Genomic DNA, 24,424 nt, shown 5'->3' with positions numbered 1-24,424 from the left:
GTAGGCTTACATTAACACTGCAATGAAGTTACTGTGAAAAGCCCCTGGTCGTCACACTCCAGCGCCTGCTGGGGTACACAGAGGGTGAATTCAGAATGTCCAATTCACCTAACAAGCATGTCCTTTGGACTTGGAGGAAACCAGAACACCCGGAGGAAACCCACGTAGACACGGGGAGAATGTGCAGACTCTGCAGAGACAGGGACCCCAAGCCGGGAATCGAGCCCGGGCCCCTGGTGTTTTAAACAAAAATGCTAACCACTGTGCTACCGAGATCCTGGATTGATTGACAGGCCTGTATGGACAAAGACATTGACTTCAACCTGTCCTTAAATGTATGGGATGGAAGATGAATGGAATGTAAAAAGTACAGCCCTATGTGCCCAGATTTCCACCTGGTAAACACCAGCTCAGGGTCCCTTTCAACTGCCATTGACCCGAGCCATTTGCCTACATTTAATCCTGATCGCCAATGTGTGGGTGTGAAAGAGAATTGAGCAACTTGACCCGCATGCCTGCTCAGTGTGGAATTCAACAAAGTCGAATCATGTTTCAACAAAAGAAACTGGCAGGGGCAAAATTAACATATCAGTCATGATCGGTGCCAACTTAATTTTAACAGTGAGCAAGGGGAAGGCCCGTAAATTAACACTAGTTAGTGGATCAGAAATTGGCTAGCTGATAGAAGACAGAGGGTGGTGGTTGATGGGAAATGTTCAGAATGGAGTTCAGTCACAAGTGGAGTACCACAAGGATCTGTTCTGGGGCCGTTGCTATTTGTCATTTTTATCAATGACCTAGAGGAAGGCGCAGAAGGGTGGGTGAGTAAATTTGCAGACGATACTAAAGTCGGTGGTGTTGTCGATAGTGTGGAAGGAAGTAGCAGGTTACAGAGGGATATAGATAAGCTGCAGAGCTGGGCTGAGAGGTGGCAAATGGAGTTTAATGTAGAGAAGTGTGAGGTGATTCACTTTGGAAGGAATAACAGGAATGTGGAATATTTGGCTAATGGAAAAGTTCTTGAAAGTGTGGATGAGCAGAGGGATCTAGGTGTCCATGTACATAGATCCCTGAAAGTTGCCACCCAGGTTGATAGGGTGGTGAAGAAGGCCTATGGAGTGTTGGCCTTTATTGGTAGAGGGATTGAGTTCCGGAGTCAGGAGGTCATGTTGCAGCTGTACAGAACTCTGGTACGGCCGCATTTGGAGTATTGCGTACAGTTCTGGTCACCGCATTATAGGAAGGACGTGGAGGCTTTAGAGCGGGTGCAGAGGAGATTTACCAGGATGTTGCCTGGTATGGAGGGAAAATCTTATGAGGAACGGCTGATGGACTTGAGGTTGTTTTCGTTGGAGAGAAGAAGGTTAAGAGGAGACTTAATAGAGGCATACAAAATGATTAGGGGGTTGGATAGGGTGGACAGTGAGAGCCTTCTCCCGCGGATGGAAATGACTGGCACGAGGGGACATAGCTTTAAACTGAGGGGTAATAGATATAGGACAGAGGTCAGAGGTAGGTTCTTTACGCAAAGAGTAGCGAGGCCGTAGAATGCCCTACCTGTTACAGTAGTGAACTCGCCAACATTGAGGGCATTTAAAAGTTTATTGGATAAACATATGGATGATAATGGTATAGTGTAGGTTAGATGGCTTTTGTTTCGGTGCAACATCATGGGCCGAAGGGCCTGTACTGCGCTGTATTGTTCTATGTTCTATGTTCTAAATGTCCGCTGTCAGACAACAGATCGGAGGCAGGAAATGCTGACTGGCCTAGGCCAGTGTTTACAATCAGTTGCTTTTAGTGCTGACTGCAGGCTAGTGATTCCTCCAGACTGCACAAGGAAGTCCTTGGACTCTCTGTTCTCTCCCCTCCCCCCCCGGACTGGTGTTTGTTCCCACTTTTTTTCCAACGGCGATCTCAAGTGTCTTTTCTTCCCAGTGGGCTAAACAGCTGGCTTGTAATGCAGAACAATGCCAGCAGCGCGGGTTCAATTCCCGTACAAGTCTCCCCGAACAGGTGCCGGACTGTGGCGACCAGGGGCTTTTCACAGTAACTTCATTGAAGGCTACTTGTGACAATAGGCGATTATTTTTAAAAATAAATTTAGAGCGCTCAATTAATTTTTTCCAATTAAGGGGCAATTTAGTGTGGCCAATCCACCTAGCCTGCACATCTTTGGGTTTGTGGGGGCGAAACCCACACAAACACGGGAAGAATTTGCAAACTCCACATGGACAGTGACCCAGAGCCGGGATCGAACCTGGGACCTCGGCGCAGTGAGGCAGCAGGGCTAACCCACTACGTCACCATACAACAAGCGATTATTATTATTGTAAGCCTGCCCATTCCACTGTTGGCCTGGAGATTCCATACAAGCTGGCTGCGGCCTCCTGTTACAAGTTTGGCCTTCTGCCTGCTGACCAGGAGGCTATCGATTTGGCTGACTGTCAGACACAAGTCTGTATCATTATTACTGAACTAGATGGGCCCTACCGTTAACTATTGGCAGGGCCCCCATCTCCCCAGCCTTGCTGGGTTTTTCCTGCACCACCCTGCAACCCCCCCCCCCATTCTAATACCAGGGCCATTAACTCTTTCTCTCCACAGATTCTGTGAGACCTGCTTAGTATTTGTCCAGCATTTTTCTGTTTTTCTTTCAGATTTCCAGCACCCATAGCATTTTGCTTTAACTTTTACAAATTCTGCACATTGGCCAGCTACAATATTTGTACTATATAATGGTAGACTCTTAAATGAATGAACTGGAGTGGAGGGGATTGCAGAATGGGAGAGGGAGCAAGGAGAATAGCAAGTAACAGTAACCACCAGTTCTCTGTTTCATTAGTAAAAACAGCATCCCTACAGAACCGCCAACAGTGGGGAATGTTAGAAGTGTCATGTAGAATCAAAAATAAGTGATTAATTAAATATAATTTAGTTACTTGGAACTGTGCTAACTTTGAAACGGAGGATGTTAAATGGATTGAATTTTCCCACACAAAATAGTGTTCAATTCTGGTCGCCGCACTACCAGAAGGATGTGGAGGCTTTAGAGAGCGCGCAGAAGAGATTTACCAGGACGTTGCCTGGTATGGAGGGCATTAGCTATGAGGAGCAGTTGAATGAACTTGGTTTGTTCTCACTGGAACGACGGAGGTTGAGGGGCAACCTGATAGGAGGTCGACAAAATTATGAGGGGAATAGACAGAGTGGATAGTCAGAGGCTTTTTCCCAGGGTAGTGGGGTCAATTACTAGGGGGCATAGGTTTAAGGTGCGAGGGGCAAGGTTTAGAGGAGATGTACAAGGCAAGTTTTTCTTTTATACACAGAGGGTAGTGGGTGCCTGAAATTCGCTGCCGGAGGTGGTGGTGGAAGCAGGGACGATAGTGACATTTAAGGGGCATCTTGACAAATACATGAATAGGATGGGAATAGAGGGATACGGACCCAGGAAGTGTAGAAGGTTTTAGTTTAGACGGGAAGCATGGTCGGCACAGGCTTGGAGGGCCGAAGGGCCTGTTCCTGTGCTGTACTTTTCTTTGTTCTTTGTTCTAAACAGGAGAGTCTCCCTCAAGCACTGGGTTTGAAATATGTTAGAGAGTCTCCAGTGCTCCGGCTTCCCAAATTTATATTGACCCTGTTTATTGGACATCCAGTATCGGATGAGCAGAATGTTATTCCAATTAAATATCAGGAAGAGCGAAGCCATTGGCTTCAGGCCCTGCTATAAACTCCTTTCTCTAGCCCCGATTCTATCCCCTTGCCCAGGCAACTGCCATACTTGATCTCTTGACCACATGTTCACAGCATCACAATGATCGGCCATTTTCATTTCCACATCATTTGGACTCTGGCTCCTGCCTCAGCCCACCTGCAGTTGAAACCCTCATGTCTCTACTTGACTATTCCAACACACACCTGGCTGTCCTCCCACAAGCTACCCTCTGCAAATTTGCCAATTAATCACACCAAATCCAATCATCCAGCAACCCCCCCCCCCACCAACACACATTTCTTGCTGACCTGCACTGGTTCCCAGTCTAGTGACACATCAACTTTAAACCTTTCATCTGTAGAGGATCATCTGGACTAAACATCAGTTTAGTCTCTCTCCACAAATGCTGCCAGACCTGCTGAATTTATCCAGCATACATCCTTGTTTTTATTTTGTGATGAATGTAGGAATTTCAGATATTTATATGTATTTGGTGCAGTAATGTTAAAAGCCTTGGTTAGTGTGCAAATGACTGATGTAGTAGTGTTTTTGAAGAATCCTGGTTTGAAAGGTTTTGGGAGCCAGAGGTACAATTAAGACGTCGTAAAGGTTTGGGCTAATGGAGATTTCATGGAATCCTTGCAGTGCAGAAGGAGGCTATTCAGTCCTTTGAGTCTGCACTGGCCCTCGAAAGAGCACCCTAACCAGGCCCACACCCCCGCCCTATCCCCGTAACCCCACCTAACCTTTGGACACTTGCAGGTAATTTAGTATGTCCAATCCGCCTAACCTGCACATCTTTGGACTGTGAAAGGAAACCGGAGCAACTGGAGAAAAGCCACGCAGACACAGGGAGAATGTGCAAACTCCACACAGACAGTCACCCAAATCGAACCTCTGTCTCTGGTGCTGTGAGGCAGAAATGCTAACCACTGTGCCGTGTCCCCCAGTTTTGTTTGGATTAAGGGGGTTACCTGTGGAGTTAATTAGATACATTGTGCGCTTGGTAATATGATGTAATTAATGGCAGGAGCGAATGATTCAGGCATTTTGGAGAAAAGCAGTTTATTTGAGTATCAGATTGGGAAGTCAAGCATCTGCTCTTACTGCGGGTCAGTTAAAGATAGGTCTGTCGACAGATTAGTAGTTTCTTTCCAAGCAGTTCAGAAGTGTGATTAGCAGGTGAACTGAAACAAGTGAGAAGCAGCTTCTGAAGAAATACAGCCAGAGTTTCTGAAGACTTCAGCTGCAGATCCTGAATTGTTCTGACAGGGTCAGGTCTCTTTCTTTAAAGCAGTGAAGATATCTCTTTCTCAAAGTAGGGTATCCTAAGATCATCTCATGTACATCAAATATGCCGGAATGATAACTATATTTGAAAATGAATTGAGAGCAGAGATGCTTTTGTTGTTTGAGTGGGAATAAAGATAGCAGTTAAGGGTTATCATGTCACTGTATTGATTAACATTGTTTAAGGGGTAATTGTAAGCTATTTTTCTTGTGTGATATTGAAGACATTTTAATACTGGGTTAGTAAGGTTTGTTTTAATATATCATATCCCTATTTTAAGTGAAATCACTCCTTTCCTCACAGTCTTAAAATAAAATAAAATAAATGGGGTTTCTGTCCAGTGTCCTAGCCACTCTTGGGGTTTGTTCTGAGATTGCAATAATTTAATAGTTTTCAAATCTCTCCCCATCTCTGTAATCTTCTCCATTCTCACAGCCTTCCAAGATATCCGCACTCTAATTCTGACTTCTTCAGCACTCCTGATTTAAGTGTGTCCATCAATGATGGCGTGCCTTCAACTGCCTAGGCCTCAAGTTCTGGAAGTCCATCCCTAAACCTCTCCACCTCTCTCATTCCTCCTTTAAGACTCTCCTTAAAACCTACCTCTTTTGGCCCTTTTCTCCAATATCACCAGACACATCGGTGTCAAATTTGGTTTATAATGCTCCTGTGAAGCACCGTGGGACATTTTATTTGGATAAAAGTGCTATATAAAGTACAGATCATTGTAAACAATGTCCACATAGTAGCTTGTAATCTGAAATTTTTGAGGTTTAATTTCTCCAGAACAGAGAAAGCCCACTTGAGCAGCAAGCAGCAAATCCAATGACTGAAATGCTGCATCATTCACCCAGCAAGAGATGCTGACAGCATTAACAGTAAAAAATATACAACGAATAGCACGATCTGAAAAGTGTGAATGATCAAGTGAGGTCTTGGGCGTCCAAATACAACAGTCATTAAAAGGTGTCAGAGGGGCACGGTGGTGCAGTGGTTAGCACTGCTGCCTACGACACGGAGGTCCCAGGTTCGATCCCGGTCCTGGGTCACTGTCCGTGTGGAGTTTGCACATTCTCCCCTTGTCTGCATGGGTCTCATCCCGACAACTCAAAGATGTGCAGGCTAGGTGGATTGGCCACGCTAAATTGCCCCTTAATTAGAAAAAAATAATTGAGCACTCAACTTATTATTTTTTTTTTTTTTTTTTTTTAAAAAGGTGGCATGGTGAGCTGGCATAATCTGGTTCAAAGCGCACACAGATTATTTGCGTTGATAAATAGAAGAATAAAATACAAGAGCATAAGATCATGTTTGAAGTCTGCAAATCACTGGTTAGGCCTCCGCTGAAGTAGGTAGATAATCAGGGCGCTACAATACAAGAAGAATATAAAGGCTCAGAAAGGGCACAATGAAGGTTGACTAGGACGATGCCAGGGTTGAGGAATTTTGGAGGGCTTGGAAAAATTAAGACCGTTCTCCTTGGAGAAGAGGGGGTTAAGAGGTGTCCCAATAATGTTTTCAAAAGGAGAGGTTTTGATATATAGGGAAAAGGTATTCCGTCTGGTGGGCACGTCAATAACCAAAGGCTGTAGGTTTTAAAATTGATAGGCAAGAATTTCAGAGGGGAGTTGAGAAGAATTGTTTTCTATCCAGAGTTGTTGTGATGTGTTCATTTTATAAAGTGGTGGGAAGCTGATTCCACAAATAATGAAAGGGAGTTAGACAGGGAGGGTGAGGACTTTAGAGTTATGGACAAAAAAAGTGTGACTGCTCTTTCAAAGAGCCAGCACAGACAAAATGGGCCGAATGGCTCCCTTCTGAATCACAAGTTCCCACAAAAAGATAAATGTCGCATTGTTGGCTCTATTTAATCTCAGCACTCTGTGCAATTCTGCAGCATAAATGAGGTACACTGTGACCCACAGCCTTGATTTCATATCCTGTTCAGTAACTGGCATAACAAGAGGTACATAAAATGTTAGCATCCCATTCATAAAAAGACAATGCTCCAAATGATTAGGGCTATATACAGGATAATCACAGTGAAAGTCGGCCCACTCCTGCTGCGGAATTTCATTTGGAAACTTTTTTTTTTGTGGTGACTTTTATCAACTAACCATGCTCAGTTATAACAATTAAATTGTGGGCAAGTTTGTTTAAACAAGTTGCAGTGAAATATACAAATTTGCGTCAATAGGAAACTGATTTAGGGCAAAATGCGTGACATTCGCACCATGCATCGCCAACAACCGAGAATGTCACCATCATTTCATGACATTCAATGGCATAATCACCTCTGAATCTCCCACCATCAACATCCTGCGAGTTACCATTGACTAGAAGCTGAACTGGACAAGTCATATGAAAACCGTAGCAAGGGGTCAGGGGCTGGGAATTCTTTGGCGAGTAATTTGTTTAATTCCCCAAAGATTGTCCACCATTTCCAAGGATTGAATGTGATGGAATACTCGCCACTTGCCTAGATGTGTGCACCCCCAATAACACTAGAGAGGCTCAACATTATCCAGGACAAAGTGGCCTGCTTGATCGGTACCCCATCCACCACCTTAAACATTCGCTCTCATTACCACCGATGCACAATAGCAGCAGTGTGCACCACACCATAAACAAAACAAACTGCAGGAACTCACCAAGGGTCCTTTGACAACACCTTCCAAACACTTAACATTTACTGCCTATAGGAACAAGGACAGCTGAGGCAAGAAAACAGCACCACCTGCAAGTTCCACTCCAAGCCACACACTATTCCAACTTGGAACCATATCACCATTCCTTCACTGCTGTTGGGTCAAAATTCCAGTACTTTCTCCATAGCAGTGCTGTGAGTGTATCTACAAGGACTCAAGTAGTCCAATGTGACTCACCATCACCTTCTCAAAGGCAATTAATAGGCAATAAATTCAGGCCTTGCTGGCCGTGCCCACATCTGAACAAATACAAAATATGCACCGAAAATGGTAGACCCCTAAAATGTACTTTAGAAAAAAAACACTCCTGGAACATTAATCACCCTTTTCTCTTTACTGCTGCTGAAGGATATGCATTTCCAGCACTTTTGGTCTTAGTTCTGTTGGAAAAAACGAATACATTTGGGTTGTGCATAAAAAGGTCTGAAAAGGGAACTATACATCTGAACTCTGCTTCAGTAATCTTTGCATTTCCACAACATGTTAGTTATGTATTGCATTGAAAACCCTGCAGCATTAGACAATGGATATGAATATCAAAGTTGCACCTTGAATAATGTTTTGCTAACTACAATATGAATGGCAAACATAATACACTAGAAGCATTAAGACAATTCACATACACCCCAGAATAAGATGCTGTAAAAACACGGCCACTTGGAGAAAAGGTTTATTTCAGCCAAGAGGTGCATTTGCACAATCAAACATACCCAGAGAAACATGCTTGATGGTCCACTCATATAGCCAAGTAATTTCCTGCTCCTTTTGTTCAGCCCTGGTCAGTTTTTAGCCAATATCGGCAGGTTGAGTTCTTTGTATTTGTTGCCACAGTGGTAACCCAAGCAGAAAAGGCTTCGAAATCCCTCCTGATGTACTCCTACGAGAAGCTGTGTGTTGCTTCCAGGCAGGTTGCTTGATGAAAATGTTCTATCTAGCAAAGGTTGCCTAGCAATTGTTGCCTACCTCCAACAAGGTCTTAGCCAGTGAAACAACATCTGGCAAGACATCTGCCTTTTTACCCAACCATGGTCGAAAAATACTCTTTTTTTTAAAAAAAGATTGCTGAACAGTTTTCTTCAAGTTGTCAACTGGTTTCATTGAATTCATTTTACAAAGTTAGTTTTGAAGTTGCAATACCCGAGAAATGTTAATTTACAGTACTTTTGGCTCCACCCTCTTTCAGGCTTTTCTTCTCCTTCATAGGAGTTTTAGTTGCAAAGATAAATAGCTTTAATCTATCAACTACACCGGTGTGCTTTGGGGTGACAATTCTGTCCCAGTTATGACTAATTCCTACTTTACACATATTCTAACATGCATGTCAAAATTAAAATTTAAATCCTCAAAATTGTTAATCTTGCAATTTTTAAGATGCATTACTCATAGCACAAGTCACCAGGTAACCAAAATTTCTAGAAACAACCCCTGTTGCCATTTTCTTTGCTTCCAAACGCTTAGTGGTGGGAGTCGCTTCAGTTGTGGTTAACATCAGCTAAGTCTCCCCATGTTGCCAATGTTTTAGCGAAGAGCAAAATCTTCTACAGGCAATAGCAGCATTGAACTCTCATCGGCTCAAATGGAGCACGATCATTAGCACAGTTCGGTTGGGCCGTATGGCCTGTCAGTTTTCTGGTGCATTCTCTTAATTCTATGCCTACTGAAGTGTCCCAAAAAGGCACACAAGTGCATCGAACAGCTACCAGTGATTCAAAAAAAAAAGCAGTCCACCCACGCCTCTCAGGGCAACCAGGGCTGAGCAATAAATTGCCGGTAACACCCACATCCGGAGAGTGAGTGAATAAAACAGGATTGGTTTCGGCCTCTTTGATGTGTGCATTTAAATAGGAGTGCTTGCCTTGGCCCATAAAGCCAATACCTTTGCAGCTCAAATTACATATTTCTAAAATCACCAAATTGCTCGTTGGCAACTGGTCTTTGCAGGTGCAGTCACGTAATTGACTGCGTGATGTGATGGTGTCAGATTACTGCCACTGTAAATCATTCTAAATAAAAAACCAAAGCATATCAACTTTTGTAGTCCCTGTCAAGTGACCAGGGACAGTGTGAACTTGTTTTTACAATAATGCTCTATTTGCAGAAAATGGGGCTGAAGAACGAAGCATCATTCCCTCCATTTGTCATGAAAACAGATTGAAAACCATGCCGTTGAGCATTTTCTACTTCATTCATTTTCTGAAAGAAATGGGTGCAGATCTGGGCGCGCCAGTTAAATAGCAGGAAAGGCCAAAATAGAGATGTGCATCCGGCCCGCTCCCGATGGAGAGTTCCAGATCACACCGAAATATGGCAAGCATATAATTAACTCTCATTTGCATTAATTTCCATCACATTCGCGAGACCAAAGTCAAATGCTGCAGCCTCCCGGGAATTAACTGGCTCCCCAGCAAGAAATCACGTGGGTGTCGTTTAGTGCTACTTTTTAAAAACTTAAGCTGGCGCAATGGCAGCTGAGGGGTACGGAGGTGAACTGAGGGGAGTAGCCATTTCCATTCTCCCGTATGTAGCTCAAGGAGGTTAGGCTGGTCGGGGGGGGGCTGAAGTGTTCCAGATCAGGGGCCACCTGTGGGCCAGAGGAGATGGGGGGGGGGGGGGGGGTTTCATCTGTGAAGTCTTCAAGCCATCTTTAAATTTTGTGGTGACCCATAACAGCGGCAACTACAGCTGCAGCCTGTCTACACTACCAAACACTTCCAGGACAAAGCCCAGTTTTTGGTTATATGCCGACAGTCATTTACCTCATTTTGACTGTGAACAGCCTCTAGCTTCAGAGCTGAAGCTATTGCTAATCAGGAATTGGCTTTGTTAGTTGTGGGAGCACTCCATAGTTCTCAAATGACTTCTCATGGGTATGCATGCCATGTCTCCAAATTATGATTATTGTATCGCATTTCAATCAAACTTTGAAGCTTGAATGGTTTGCCCGATCTCTAGAAGCGGCAGCACGATAGAGGCAGCAGCCAACAATCAAACACAAGACCTGGGCTACAGCAGTGGGGATCTCTCACAGCCAAGGGGTACATGTGTAGATCAGGGGAAGACATCCTGGGCACGGTTCTGGGGTGGGAGCACCAACTGATTGTCGGTCTCGCTCCTTCCCCAATACCTTACAGATATAACAATATGGTCGGTGTTGTCGGTCCTGCAGTGGCTGCCCTCGCGTTGCTGGTGGCAGCCCAAACAACCAGATCCCAGAAAAAGTGGCAGCAGCTTCGACGCTGGCTAGAGGCGTCACCCTATGTGCAGGAGGCTGCCAGACAGCCTAAAGACTCAGCTTCCCTTCAGGCTGAGGAGGAATCCAGAGGGGGACGCCAGCAGCGGCCCAAGGTGTACAGGCGTCTTTGTGCCACAGGAGACTCCATCTCAACAAAGAGACAGCGAGACACCTTGCGGACATGGCACCGCATGCAGGAGGACACCCGTTCCCAGTGGCCGTGAATGTCATCGCAGTCCTGAACATCTACGCAACTTGTTCATTCCAGGGCTCGAGGGGGGACTTGTGCAGCATTTCACAGTGCTAACCACTGAGCTACCGTGCCGCCCATAAAAGAGTTGCCTTACTTTAGCCAAGAATTGAACTCTGGCCTCCCACGTGGCAGGCGAGAATTCTACCACTGAACCACCAATGCAAACCACTAAGAACTATCATCATCTGAAATAAACACTTTTTCTTCCAATCACATGATTTTTACCCCTTTCCACCCCTATTTGTTGTGTGTGTGTGTAATATACAAGGGTGGGGAGGGCAAGTTAAAGTGGGAATTAGGTTATGAGCTAATAGTTAACCAGTTGTATTTGCCACATATTACATTAAAATTCTTGTTATAAATAAACAACAATTGAGGTTTCATTTACAAACCTGATGACTGTAATTATTGGGTAGCCAAGAGCCAAAGACATTGGGTATTTTCTGAAATAATAATTATTGGTTAATTCACCCGTGTTGTGACTCTGGGGCATGTGGGGCTGGAATTGACCACGCAATAGCCCAGGGTGTCGTAACAGGGGCTGTTTAGCACTGGGCTAAAATCGCTGGCTTTGAAAGCAGACCAAGGCAGGCCAGCAGCACGGTTCAATTCCCGTACCAGCCTCCCCGAACAGGCGCCGGAATGTGGTGACTAGGGGCTTTGCACATTAACTTCATTTGAAGCCTACTTGTGACAATAAGCGATTTTCATTTTCAACAGGGCGAGGAATTGGATCGCTCCCAAGTCTCCCATCTTGGCCCCCCCGTCTCGGCACTTTCTTGCTTATTATGGGCCATTTTCTCCTGCGGGGACAGAGGGCACTGTGAGCCACTTGCTTGATGGATCGGGGGTTCCAAAACAGGTGACATGTGTGGGCACCATACTTGGACACCAGATGGTTCTGCTGGTGGGTGCCAGGGGCTCTGAGGGACAAGCACGAAGATTGGACGAGGGAGCTCGTAGGGGCTCATATCTGGCACTAAGTGCCGTTCGATATGGGCCGTGATCTCACCAACGCAGCCATTGAGCAACATCCTGTCCAAAATGACACTTCGAAATGCTTCCGTTAAATCACACCCAAGGACTCAGATTTATCCTGTTTCCACTAAGTCTCCCACACAAAACGGAGGCATGGTTTCTACCCCTGCGCAGTGCTGAAGTAGGTATCAAAGTCACAAATAACATCCTACGGGACGGTGACAAAAATAAATTTGCCCTCCTCTTCCTTTGTGACCCTTTGACGCAGTTAACTACACCATCTTCGTCCAACACCTCTCCACTGTAATCCAGCTGGGTGGGATTGTTCTCACGTTGTTCCATTTTTATCTAATCCTAGCCAAGGAATCATTTGCAATGGCTTCTCTCGCTGCTCCTGCATCATCTTGGGTTCGCCCCATCCACCCCATCCAAAGGATTGGCATTAACATTTACACGTACACAGATGAGACCAAGGTCAACCTCACCACTGCTTCCCTCGCGACCCTTCCACTGTTGCTAAATTGCTTATCTGACATCCAGTACTGGATGAGCAGAAATTTGCTCCAATTAAATATTGGGACGGCTGAAGTCATTGTTTCCAATCACTGCTCCAAACTCTGTTCCTAACTACTACTTGGTCCATCACCCTGCCAACAGTCTGAGATCAAAAAGTCTGTTTGCAACCTTAATATCATATTTTGATTGGGAGATAAATGTCTGACGCCATATTCGTGTCATCTCGAAGACCGCCTCCATAACATGGATAGACTTCGCCCCCGTCTCAACTGCTGAATCCCTCACCCATATATTTGTTACCTCTAATGCCAACTATTCCAATAAACTCCTGGCAGTCGCCCAAATGATGCCCTCTGTTTGAGATCATTGAAGACTCAGCTGCCCGTGTCTCAGCTTACTGCAAGTCTCATTCCTCCATGAGCCCCGTGCTCGTGCACCTACATTGGCTCCCAGTCATGACACGTCTCAAAATTCTCATCCTGGTTTTCAAATCCCTCCATGTCTGCATCCCTCCCTCCATGTCTGTATCCCTCCCTATCTCTGTAATCTCCTCAAACCCCACAATTCTCAGATATCGGTGCTTCTCTACTTCTGACTGCTCATGTATCCTCAATCGTAATTACACCACCATTGGTGCCTTCAGTTCATAGAATTTACAGTGCTGAAGGAGGCCATTCAGCCAATCAAGTCTGCACCAGCTCTTGGAAAGAACACCCTACCCAAACCCACACCTCCACCCTATTCCCATTACCCAGTAACCTCACCCAACACTAGGGGCAATTTTGGACACCAAGGACAATTTAGCATGGCCAATCCACCTAACCTGCACATCTTTGGACTGTGGGAGGAAACCGGAGCACCCAGAGGAAACCCACGCACACACGGGGAGAACGTGCAGACTCCGCACAGACAGTGACCCAAGCCGGGAATCGAACCTGGGACCCTGGAGCTGTGAAGCAATTGTGCTAACCACAATGCTACCGTGCTGCCCACTTGTTTTGGAATTGCCTCTCTAAACCTCTCCATGTCTCTACATCACTTTCCTCCTTTAAGACACTTTAAAAAAAAAAAATCTACCAAGCTTTTGGTTATCTGACCTAATATTTTCACCGTCATTAGTATGACACCCATGCATGTTTCACCACGGTTACCCTGATAAATCTCCTCTGCAGTACAGATACAGTGGTTTTACCAGTACGAGTGCAAAGCCGGGAATATACAAAGCCAATTTCAAAGTTTCATCTTAAAGCAGCCTGTCCTACAAACTCTTGTACCAGCACAGCCTTTAACTATGCTTCTTTGTACAACTTTAGACCCTTGAGCTGTGAAATTGCACAAGTTTTTGTTTATATAAATAATATCCTGCAAAATTCTGGCAATAGCTCTGCTTAGATTCATAATAAAAACAAAACTATGCTCATTAATCAGCAGGGTTAGAGCAGTCCAAATGTCTGCCCTATTACTCAGTATTAGTGACTGTAATTTGCAGTTGTGTTCCGAGCAGACTATTTAGGACATTTTAAGCAAATGTTATCTGGGTGTGGATCAAATGGCTGGGTATACTGTCGTCTGCCTCAACTTGTCTAAGCAGAATGATGCAAGCATTGGAAAAACAGATAAACTTTGTGTGACGAGGAGTGATACAAAGGCAAAGGCAGCTAGACATAATGCGTATGCTCCCTCATACTGGAAACACCATCTCAAAACGGAAACCAGAATGGTCTTGGGAGGTTAACTTCAACCCAAAAATGTCAGATGTCCGTAGGAAATCATAAATGAGCTCTCAAAATACTTAGTGAAAAGAATTGCACGTCGATAAATACAAATACCATTGTGTATTTTGCACAAATTGGCTGTTTGTTTCCTACTTTAGATCAGTGACCAACTACTAAGAGTTATTCAATTGTTGGAAAGTGCTTTGGGGCTACCTGAAGTTTTTTCTTTTCGAAAGTCTGTCCCTGCAAACGTCTCACCACCTGTGTACTTGAGCTTTCAGGGCACGTCAAAAATACAAGAAAGTGCATCACTTCGCTCGCGAATGATAGCCTGATGATGGAGCTACAACTGAAAGCTCACTGCAGCGATATTCATTAGAACACTTACCAGGTTATTAGTGTATTTAACGAAATATAACATTGACACATAAAACTGTTCTCAGATTTAAAAATACATTTACTTCACTCCACATTGGTGGCGATAAATACCAGATTGGATGATGCATTTCAAACAACACCCGGTAATGGCAATTGCAGACCTAGACAAAATCCATTCCATGTAAGTGGACTGAACCAAACAATGCAATAATAAAAATTTGAGAGCATCTCCATAATTTTGTGTACATGGTGGGTTCACTAATCCCTAAAAGAGTGTCTTATTTTAAAGTAAGGGTGTATTGTATGCTCACTCCTCCAGCAGATCCGAAAATAGTTCTCACATTCCTGCAGTACTCCACAGTAGCTGATACAACAAACCCATGGAGAGCCGTGCGGGCTATTCATCTGTCTCAAAACTATGACCAAAAAACATGAAGGTAAAATTGCAACTCGTTTTACATTTTCTTTTAAAAGCACATTTAAAAAAAAAGTCAAATTGCAATTAGTATAATTATAATAATGGCAAGTCTACAACGTTCACCAATTGCTCCTCCATATTTATAACAGAAGTTGTATTTACACTGGAGACTTGAAAACAGTTGGAAGAGATTCAGGATTAAATATATATTTATGTATTTTATTTAGGCTTGAATCTGTCAGAGTTTAAGAAAAGTTAGGGCAGACTTGATCGAAAGACCCCGAGGGATCTTGACAATGTGGGAGAGGATGGTTCCTCTTGTGGGAGAATCTTTTGAACTAGGGGGCACTGTTTATAAATAAGGGAGTTGCCAATTAAAAAAAAAAAATTTAAATAAATTTAGAGTACCCAATTAATTTTTGCCAACTAAGGGGCAATTTAGCATGGCCAATCCACCTAGCCGGCACATCTTTGGGTTGTGGAGACGAAACCCACGCAAACACGGGGAAGAATGTGCAAACTGCACACGGACAGTGACCCAGAACCGGAATCGAACCTGGGACCTAGGCGCCATGAGGCAGCAGTGCTAACGACTGTGCCACTGTGCTGCCCTGGGGGTTGCCCATTTAAGACAGGTGAGAAGAAAGTTTTTCTCGAGTCTTTGGAACTCCCTTCCTTAAAGGGGCAGTGGAAGCAGAGTCTTTGAATGTTTGCATTGCAGAGGTGGGTAGATTTGCGATAAACAATGGGATGAAAGGTTACTTGGGTGGATGGGAGGATACATCCAGATCAGCCATAATTTTACTGAATGGCAGATCAGGCTTGATGGGCTGAGCGGATAGTCCTGCTCCCTGTTTGTAAATTTGTATCGGAATGAACCGGCAAACTTGTCAGAAAGGCAGATGGATCTTTAAAATTTCTGCATCAGAGGATTATAAAAAGATCTCTCGCTCATCCCTCGATAATTCGCATCACCAAGTCCTAAAGTAATATCCTCTGATACCAGCTGTTCACTGAGTCACTATGAGGTCAGTTACACAGATCGTTCATGTCAGCACCTGCAGATTTAGAAAACTGCAATGCGCGAGCACTGTGCTACATAAGTAGCATGAAATGGAGATAAAGTGAACATTAAATTAAATATAAAAACAGCCAAAGGGATGTGATGGATTAGATATTGGATAATTTTAAGCAAGGAAATGCCAACTGTTCCGCTCAAGAGGAAGGGAAAAAGTACACTCGTTAGAGCTGAAAAAAAAACCACAGGGTCAAAGTCACACCCCCTAAAGGGCAGTAAAGGGTAGCCTAGATGACACAATTAGACAGGTGACTGTTTCAATAATAAATGCCACCAATTATCCAAAATTGCATCAACAGATTCTAAACTCTTGACAGATTGTGCCAGAAAAAGTTTTATACATCTATTTATCAATGATTCACTGGGGCAAATTTACAATTTGGCTTGGTTCTTGCTAATCAGGACATCATCTCTAATTGAGAATGAATGGGCGTTTTAGAGGCCATCATGTGATCAACTTTGAGGTTCTCTGGCAATTGGTGCCGGCAAGAACCTAAAACAAAAGCTTGTGGTCGAAGGGTGTTAAGACATAGCAAGGGTTAATGTGGGACTGTACAGTCCCATGTAGCGACATACATGGCAATAGAAAGTTGTATGGAGAGACTGGAGTAGACGTTAGCATGAAGTTAACTCTTACCTTGGACTATACTTCATACTTATGTATATCATTACCAGTAATGCTACTGTTCAACCTTGCAAGCCGCTGACTCTCTCCATGAGACCGACTGCAAAAGGCCCTTACAACATTTACCATTTCAAGGAAGTAAAATTCAGTGGTATTAGAGGCAAATTAAAAGTATCAAATGGAATGCCCCTGGCAGGGAATCAGGTACGGCAACATTTAAATCTTTAAAAACTATAATATGTAAATGCACAGGAGCAAGTACATACATAAGAAGCAAATGCAAGGCAAGTAACCAGACTCCAAAACGGAGAAGAACATACTACACAGTGTCTCCTAATAAAATGGAGAGGTGCAAAAAAACTTTGGTAAGAATATGTATATATTTTTTTAAAAACTTAATTGTTTATGAGATATTATAATCAAAATATGGAAAGAAATATAATACATATTTAAGTAATATAATAAAGCTTGTTTTTACAACGCAACCACAAATGCAGCGAGGAAATTAGGGGCGGGATTCTCCGGTCCCCCAGTGTTTCTTGGCAGCACACTGTTGCCGACAGTGAGATTCTCTACTCCCCGCCACTTGTCAATGGGGTTTCCCATTGAAGCCACCCCACGCTGCAGGGAAGCCCGTGGGGAGGGGTGCACTGCAGGAGGGAACAAAAATTCCAATGGCTGGAGAATTCCAGCCTAGATGTTTTAACATTGTTGGAAAAATTGAAGATAATGGATATATCTAAATTAGTGAATAATTATATTCCAGAAGTGTTTACCAGGGAGCAAAATATCAATTCAATACTCAGCAGGTTTCACAGAACCTTTGGAATTCAGTGAGGAGGGAGTTAGTGGATAAGTTAAATCAGACTAAAGTCCAGTATCTCCTCGCCGGGCCAGGTTACGTCCATTTTAGGCTGAAGACTGGGGGAGGTCTGCCAAGCACTGGCAACGTTAGATTCACTATGTGCCGGATAGATTCCACAGAATTTAAAGCTAGCAAATTTAGTACTTGCATTTAAAAAAAAGAACAAATCCGACCGAAATAACTACAGACCCATTGGCCTTATGTCAGTTCAGAGTAATAAAAACTGTACTATGTAAGCGCACTAAGAGACAAGTTGGAAAAGCACTGAGCAACAATGGGTATAGATTAAGGATCAAAAGATTCCTGATGTCTCCTCCATTTAAGGATATTATGAAAATAATTACTGGAGCCTCCACAATGTTATTTATTAAGATTTTAACAAAGTTCCATGTGTAAGGCTACCAATTAACCTAAAACCAATGGGTATCCAGGGATGAACGTAGGATAGGAAAATAATTTAGATAAAAGATATGGGAGACAATTCACAAAGGGAGCTGGATTCTCCGCCTCTCAACACGGGCAGCTGGAATCGCAATTGGCTGGAAAATACCACATAATCAAAAAAAACTCATGATTTGTGCCTGGCACCAATTCCGGCGCCATTCTCCAGTCCCCCACTGGTGGTGTTAGTGAAGTTCGCACCGTGCTGGTGGGCCCATGCAAAATCATCATTTGCATGGATTTGATTGTCATTAGCGGGTTGGACATAGTATGCCCCACCGCTCTCAAATGAGAGTCATGGGGGTGTGAGCTAGTGCAAATATTTACAAGCGGGACCTGGGTGCCATGGCTGATGAGGGGCACCGAGAAGGTAAGAAAACCTGTCTGGCTTGCAGCTTAGTGCCTGCCCGGGCTGCAGGAACAGCAGGGAACAGATTGATGCCAAGTCCATGCACTCTGGGTGTTATCCTCGGGATTGGGGTGGTATGGCTCAGACGGTCATTGTTGCAGTATGCGATTTAAACGCACCCCTTTTGGTGCAACTTACAGGTTCCTGGTTGTTCATACCTGACTGCGCACTGTCTTCTGTAAATGCTCAAAGTCTCTGGTCATGTGGGAATCCATCCTGTAAATCACACACTTGAGTGACTGGAATGCACTTAGTGCAACTTACATCCGTTTGATGGAGACAATTTTACAAATATTGGGGCTTGATCATTTGGCCACTGAACCATGAAAGGATATGAATAGGTCTAAGCGGCCAATAGTTTTTCTGAGCTGTCAATCACAAACCACTACTCTAAAGGCATGAACGATTGCAAGCAGTGAATCTGTGGGAACCAGATGCAGGCACAGATGCTCACCTTTGAGAAACAGACACGTGGAGCTGCAAAGTAGGTACTACAATGAGAATGCTTCTCACAGCCCCTGACTGGACTTTTCTCTAGCTTCTAGACAAGGGTCTCTTTTCTGGGTGGGAGGGGGGTCTTTGTGTGTGTGTGGAGGGGGCAATCTGTGGAGGGGGTTCATTTAGGCAGGGGTCCCTGTGGGAGGGTACGCCTATTACAGGTCCCTTGGCCCACCCTAACGTCCACCACATCAGGGTCACAATTGTAGAGACCACAAACGAACCACACCCATGTGATTCCTGGCCGCGAGGACTGGAGAATCACGGTAGGGCAGAGCATAGGGCGCCGGGCCCGATAAATAGATGTTAATTGGTCATTGCGGCTAATTCACATTTATTTCCGTGCTTCCACTGGGGCAAGAGGTGGAACCTGTTCACACCAACAGCGAGGGGTCAGAGTTTGGTATTCGGATCAGCGCCCGGTGCTGATCCCAATTTTGCCCCAGCGTCCGATTCTCTGTCTCATTGGGGAATGCATTCTGGGTGTCTGGGGACGGAGATTCCCACCCCTAGTCTCCCAAATGGAGAATCCAGTCCATGATTTATCAGGGCAGGGGTCACTGTTGAGGAGGCTACCACAGGAATTAGAGCATCGACTGTTGTTTCTCATCTCCACAAAACTAACCAGATGCAGAATATAAAGCTTGATAAATTTGCAGTGAGCAAGGAAGTAGCTAGTGCTGTAGGGGCAGAAAATAATAATTAAACTTCTGCAAAACGATCTAGGGCAGATAAATAGAAAATTACATTTAATATTGACAAGTGGCAAATTTTATTTTTTGGACCAAGAAAGACCAGAGGGAAAGGCCCAATGAAAGATAAAGTTAATGCAGGACAGTTATGAAAGCAGCTTGGGAGTTATATAACTCTGAAATCAAGACAATTATACAATTACAAAGGATAACAGAATGCTGGACTTATCTAGCCAGTTGGGTGGGGTGTAAGCTCAAAGGTTACACTAAGCTTTTAGCAATGCAGATTTCAGTTAAAATACTGCACAGAGCTCTGGTCATTCTTCAAAATTCTTCGCATGACGATGAAAGAATGTATTGCAGTGCAACAAAAGCAATTCAAAAGTTATAGGGGTTGAGTAATGAGGTAAAATCGGAGGTTAATCATCATCAATAGGGAAAACGTACCAAACATAAACTATTAGGATGCAAGGCAGACAAGTCCCTAGGGCCTGATGGCCTACATATTAGGGTCTTAAAGGAAGTGGCAGCGGAGATAGTGAATCCATTGGTTATAATATTCCAAATTTCCTGGATGAGGGAAAGGTTCCAGTGGGTTGGAAAATGCTAATATAATCCCCTTATTCAAAAAGGGAGGGAAGCAGAAAGTAGAAAACTATAGACCATTTAGGAAATTGTTCAAATCCATTATTAAATAGTAACAGGACATTTAGAACGTCAAAACACAATCCATCTGAGTCAACATGGTTTTCTTTTTTAAAAAATATATTTTATTCAAGATTTTTTGGCCAAACATAACAGTACGTAGTGTTTCTTTTAAACAATAAAGCAATATAAATAACAGTGGCCAGTTTTAAACAAATAAATAAATAATATATGAACAGAAACAAGAACCAAACTAAATGGCAACTGCCTTGTCAAAAATAAATACTCTCCAAAGATACAATCCAACAGTCCAATATCCAACAGTCCAATATACATTACCTAAAGCAAGTGCCTATACATATACAATAACATCCCTGAGAGTCCGTCCAGTCCCCCCACCCCCCCCCCCCCCCTCCCCCTGGGTTGCTGCTGTTGTCTTCTTCTTTTCCATTCCCTCTATCTTTCTGTGAGGTAGTCGACGAACGGTTGCCACCGCCTGGTGAACCCTTGAGCCGAACCCCTTAATACGAACTTAATCCGTTCTAACTTTATAAACCCTGCCATGTCATTTATCCAGGTCTCCACACCCGGGGGTTTGGCTTCCTTCCACATTAACAATACCCTGCGCCGGGCCACTAGGGACGCAAAGGCCAAAACATCAGCCTCTCTCGCCTCCTGCACTCCCGGCTCTTCTGCAACCCCAAATATAGCCAACCCCCAGCTTGGTTCGACCTGGACCCCCACCACCTTCGAAAGCACCTTTGCCACCCCCACCCAAACCCCTGTAGTGCCGGGCATGACCAGAACATGTGGGTGTGATTCGCTGGGCTTCTCGAGCATCTCGCACACCTATCCTCTACCCCAAAAAATTTACTGAGCTGTGCTCCAGTCATATGCGCCCTGTGTAATACCTTAAATTTTATCAGGCTTAGCCTGGCACACGAGGACGATGAGTTTACCCTACGTAGGGCATCAGCCCACAGCCCCTCCTCAATCTCCTCCCCCAGCTCTTCTTCCCATTTCCCTTTCAGCTCATCTACCATGATCTCCCCCTCGTCCCTCATTTCCCTATATATGTCCGACACCTTACCATCCCCCACCCATGTCTCGGAGATCACTCTATCCTGCACCTCCTGCGTCGGGAGCTGCGGGAATTCCCTCACCTGTTGCCTCGCAAAAGCCCTCAGTTGCATATACCGAAATGCATTCCCTTGGGGCAACCCATATTTTTCCGTCAGCGCTCCCAGACTCGCAAACGTCCCATCCAAGAACAGATCTCTCAATTGTGCTACCCCAGCTCTTTGCCATGCTCCAAATCCCCCATCCATTCTCCCCGGAACAAACCTATGGTTATTTCTTATTGGGGACCGGACCGAGGCTCCCGTCTTTCCCCTATGCCGTCTCCACTGCCCCCAAATTTTCAATGTAGCCACCACCACCGGGCTTGTGGTGTATTTCTTCGGTGAGAACGGCAACGGTGCCGTCACCATAGCTTGTAGGCTAGTCTCCCTGCAGGACGCCCTCTCCAATCTCTTCCACACCGCTCCCTCCTCTTCTCCCATCCACTTACACACCATTGACATATTGGCGGCCCAGTAGTACTCACTTAGGCTCGGTAGTGCCACCCCCCCTCTGTCCCTACTGCGCTGCAAAAATCCCCTCCTCACTCTCGGGGTCTTCCCGGCCCACACAAAACTCATAATACTCTTCTCGATTCTTTTGAAAAAAGCCTTCGTGACCACCACCGGGAGGCACTGAAACACAAAAAGGAATCTCGGGAGGACCACCATTTTAACCGCCTGAACCCTACCTGCCAGTGACAGGGACACCATGTCCCATCTCTTAAAGTCCTCCTCCATCTGTTCCACCAACCGCGTTAAATTAAGCCTATGTAATGTACCCCAATTCTTGGCTATCTGGATCCCCAAGTACCGAATGTCCCTTGTTACCTTCCTCAACGGTAAATCCTCTATTTCTCTGCTCTGCTCCCCTGGATGCACCACAAACAACTCACTTTTCCCCATGTTCAATTTATACCCTGAAAAATCCCCAAACTCCCCAAGTATCTGCATTATCTCTGGCATCCCCTCCGCTGGGTCCGCCACATATAGCAACAAATCATCCGCATACAGAGATACCCGGTGTTCTTCTCCTCCCCAGAGTACTCCCCTCCACTTCCTGGAACCCCTCAATGCTATGGCGAGGGGCTTAATTGCCAGTGCAAACAATAACGGGGACAGAGGACATCCCTGCCTCGTCCCTCTATGGAGCGGAAAATAATCAGACCCCCGTCCATTCGTGACCACGCTCGCCATCGGGGCCCTATACAGCAACTGTAACCATCTGATATACCCATCTCCAAAGCCAAATCTCCTCAGCACCTCCCACAAATAATCCCACTCCACTCTATCAAATGCTTTCTCGGCATCCATCGCCACCACTATCTCCGCTTCCCCCTCTGGTGGGGGCATCATCATTACCCCTAGCAGCCTCCGTATATTTGTATTCAGCTGTCTCCCCTTCACAAACCCAGTTTGGTCCTCATGAACCACCCCCGGGACACAATCCTCTATCCTCGTTGCCATTACCTTGGCCAGAATCTTAGCGTCCACATTCAGGAGGGAAATAGGCCTATAGAACCCGCATTGCAGCGGGTCTTTTTCCTTCTTTAGGAGGAGCGATATCGTTGCCTCTGACATAGTCGGGGGCAGCTGCCCCCTTTCCCTCGCCTCATTAAAGGTTCTCATCAGTAGCGGGGCCAGCAAGTCCATATATTTCCGATAGAATTCCACTGGGAATCCGTCTGGTCCCGGGGCCTTCCCCGCCTGCATGCTCCCAATCCCTTTCACTACTTCCTCCGTCTCAATCTGTGCTCCCAGTCCTGCCCTCTCCTGCTCCTCCACCTTAAGGAATTCCAGCCGATCCAGAAAGCACATCATTCTCTCCTTCCCATCCGGGGCCTGAGCTTCATATAATCTTTCGTAAAATGCCTTGAACACTCCATTCACTCTCTCCGCTCCCCGCTCCATCTCTCCCTCCTCATCTCTCACCCCCCCTATCTCCCTCACTGCTCCCCTTTTCCTCAGTTGGTGGGCCAGCAACCTGCTCGCCTTCGCCCCATATTCGTGCTGTACACCCTGTGCCTTCCTCCATTGTGCCTCTGCATTACCCGTAGTCAACAAGTCAAATTCTACATGTAGCCTTTGCCTTTCCCTGTACAGTCCCTCCTCCGGTGCCTCCGCATATTGTCTGTCCACCCTCAGAAGTTCTTTCAACAGCCGCTCCCTTTCCCTACCCTCCTGCTTTCCTTTATGTGCCCTAATAGATATCAGCTCCCCTCTAACCACTGCCTTCAGCGCCTCCCAGACCACTCCCACCTGGACCTCCCCATTATCATTGAGTTCCAAGTACCTTTCAATACACCCCCTCACCCTTAAACACCCCCCCACATCTGCCAATAATCCCATGTCCATTCTCCAGGGTGGACGCTGTTCTTTTTCCTCCCCTATCTCCAGGTCCACCCAATGTGGAGCGTGATCCGAAATAGCTATAGCTGTGTACTCCATCCCCGTCACCTTCGGGATCAGTGCCCTTCCCAAAACAAAAAAGGCTATCCGTGAATAAACTTTGTGGACATAGGAGAAAAACGAAAACTCCTTACTCCTAGGTCTACTAAATCTCCAGGGGTCTACTCCTCCCATCTGCTCCATAAAGTCCTTAAGCACCCTAGCTGCAGCCGGCCTCCTTCCGGTCCTGGACCTCGATCTGTCCAGCCCTGGGTCCAGCACCGTATTAAAATCTCCACCCATTACCAACTTCCCCACCTCTAGGTCCGGGATACGTCCTAACATACGCCTCAAAGTTGGCATCATCTCAGTTCGGGGCATATACGTTCACTAAGACCACCGCCTCCCCTTGCAATTTGCCACTCACCATCACGTATCTGCCCCCACTATCCGCCACTATG

At 45.2% G+C, this 24,424-nt stretch overlaps 1 protein-coding gene and 1 long non-coding RNA gene across 3 annotated transcripts in view; one reads left to right on the top strand and one right to left on the bottom strand.

Moving 5' to 3' along the window:
- LOC140408708 (AF4/FMR2 family member 4-like) overlaps window positions 1-24,424 on the bottom strand; it is a 249,897-nt gene that overhangs the window by 122,054 nt on the left and 103,419 nt on the right. The window lies entirely within an intron of this gene.
- LOC140408709 (uncharacterized) overlaps window positions 1-24,424 on the top strand; it is a 54,214-nt gene that overhangs the window by 9,948 nt on the left and 19,842 nt on the right. Inside the window, exon 2 of the long non-coding RNA XR_011940175.1 lies at window positions 15,138-15,223. This is a non-coding gene — a long non-coding RNA (uncharacterized lncRNA). The remainder of the gene's footprint in view (window positions 1-15,137; window positions 15,224-24,424) is intronic.

This window comes from Scyliorhinus torazame, chromosome 3, assembly GCF_047496885.1.
Source record: "Scyliorhinus torazame isolate Kashiwa2021f chromosome 3, sScyTor2.1, whole genome shotgun sequence".
Taxonomy (NCBI): Eukaryota; Metazoa; Chordata; class Chondrichthyes; order Carcharhiniformes; family Scyliorhinidae; genus Scyliorhinus; species Scyliorhinus torazame.
The sequence above is the reverse complement of the archived record's forward strand: the minus strand, read 5'-3'. Positions and strand labels throughout refer to the sequence as shown.